Source organism: Penaeus vannamei, chromosome 1 (assembly GCF_042767895.1).
Source record: "Penaeus vannamei isolate JL-2024 chromosome 1, ASM4276789v1, whole genome shotgun sequence".
Classification (NCBI taxonomy): Eukaryota; Metazoa; Arthropoda; class Malacostraca; order Decapoda; family Penaeidae; genus Penaeus; species Penaeus vannamei.
This window is the reverse complement of record NC_091549.1, coordinates 40,685,204-40,687,703: the sequence shown is the minus strand read 5'-3', so window position 1 is coordinate 40,687,703 and position 2,500 is coordinate 40,685,204.

Genomic DNA, 2,500 nt, shown 5'->3' with positions numbered 1-2,500 from the left:
TGTTCTTTGTTACTCCACACTCCATCTGCATGCACGTATGAATTTGAAGGAAAAAAGAAAAATATATAACTCATGATAAAAGAAAGTAATAGAGAAGACTCAGAGGGGGAAATATGAAAAAGAAAACGGACCAGAAAACGAGAAACCGATTTAAAAGAATCAAGAGATGCCACCATCACCTTCATAACGCCCCTCCTCCTTCCCCCTTCCTCCCCCTCCGTCTCCAAATACTCCTCCACCACCTCCCCACCCTCTCCCACCCTCCACCACCTCCCCACCCTCCCCCTACACCCCATCCCGCGGCCTTGCTCTTGACGCAAAAGATGAGACAAGCGAGCAATTATCTTCTCTTCAACCACAATACACTTTCTGCACAAGGAACTCTCCAGGTGTAACTCTGACATTTTTCTTTTCCTCGTGTTTTTTTTCTCTCGTCTTCATTTTCGTTTCTAAAAGGTAATGTTACTGCTATTGCCAGAGACAGTTATTTTGTGTAAGGAAACAAGTATGTTGTTGAAGGTTTTAGATTACGTAGGTGTATTTTGCGGTTGTAAGATATGACATATTAATTATGCTTTACAAAGTGGTTAACGCGCGTGCGGTGTATATCAATGTAAACATATGTAGTTGTTGTGATTGGATGCCTGTATTATATGTATGACTATATGCATGTACGTTTATACAGTTATTCGCACATATGTGTTTTTTTTTTTTTCTACTAAAGTGACCTGATTTATATGATTAACAACCACACCCTGACTTGAAGTTTAGGACATTGTCAATCTAAGATTTTATTCAAGCTTATTCGTCTGATTGTTAGTGACCTAGCTTTGACCTCTGTCTCTTCCCTTATTCCCATCGCTGGGGGCACGTGCGAACTCTGACCTGACCTGGTCAATACATGGCGTATTTTGTTGTTGTTGCTGTTGTTCTCAAACTCTCTCTCTCTCTCTCTCTCTCTCTCTCTCTCTCTCTCTCTCTTTCTTTCTCTCTCTATCTCTCTTTCTCTCTCTCTCTCTTTCTTTTTCTCTCTCTCTCTCTCTCTTTCTCTTTCTCTCTCTGTTTCTCTTTCTCTCTCTCTCTCTCTCTCTCTCTCTCTCTCTCTCTTGTCTTTTTCTCACTCGAGCACTTGCTGAGTTTTCTCGATGAAGTCCTGAATCAACATCATTATCAAACTCAAATTAAAAACAACATGATTGGCAGCTCATAAACAAGTACTAAACACATACATGATAGGAATATGACTGAATTATTAATGGATTTGGACCCCTGATAAAGAGGGTTACACAAGAGGGTCAAATTACTATAGTCCTTCCTATTATTAACAAGAAAAAATCATCAACGATATAAATAGACACAGTAAAATAAACATGGGTTTGTTTGATTAATTTTTCTTCTGTCTCATTCAGTCTCTCTCTCTCATACCTTTCTCCTGAAGCAGAGAGAGAGAGAGAGAGAGAGAGAGAGAGAGAGAGAGAGAGAGAGAGAGAGAGAGAGAGAGAGAGAGAGAGAGAGAGAGAGAGAGAGAGAGAGAGAGAGAGAGAGAGAGAGAGAGAGAGAGAGAGAGAGAGAGGGGGGGAGGGAGGGAGGAGGGAGAGAGAGAGAGAGAGAGAGAGAGAGAGAGAGAGAGAGAGAGAGAGAGAGAGAGAGAGAGAGAGAGAGAGAGAGAGAGAGAGAGAGAGAGAGAGAGAGAGAGAGAGAGAGAGAGAGGCGAGAAAGGGAGAAAGAGAGAGAGAGAGAGAGAGAGAGAGAGAGAGAGAGAGAGAGAGAGAGAGAGAGAGAGAGAGAGAGAGAGAGAGAGAGAGAGAGAGAGAGAATATACACACATGTATATAGTCATCTACTAGATCTTTTGTCCAACCATAAGTACATACATGCATAAAACAGACGTAATAAAACATATCTTCCTATTCAATTTCCTTTGTTTTTTCTCTCCCGCTCTCATACACACGCATCGCCAGAGAACGCCAATGCAGACGAGAGAAGAGAAAGACTAGCACCTTATATGGACGCTAATAATACCAGCAGCCTCCATACGGTTCTCCCTCGATACCAAAAAGGGGGAAGGGTGTAACCAAGCACCGGATGCCCCATAGTCCAGGTAGAGTGGGGGTAAGGGGGTGGGGGAGAGAAGCAGAAGGGAGTGGGGGAGTGTAAAGTGGGGGGAAGGAAGTTTGTGTGTGGGGGTGAGGGGGTTAAAGGGAGGGGTATATAGTATGGAGATAGGGTAGGGGAGTGGAGGGGGAGAGAGGGAGGAGGAATTAATATACACGTTATAATTTCTATAGCATTAGCGAACGTAAATCTACCCGTGTTAAAAATACGGGAGGGATATACGCGATCAAGCGAGAGAAAAATATATATATATACGCTTTACCGTTAGGGACAATTTTACAACATCGAAGTTGATACCAATCTGAGATGAATTTTAGTTTCCATTGTTGCAAGATCGGCGGAAGTAAAACAAGAGTATGAAGACCTTGTGATGTTGTCTTATTGT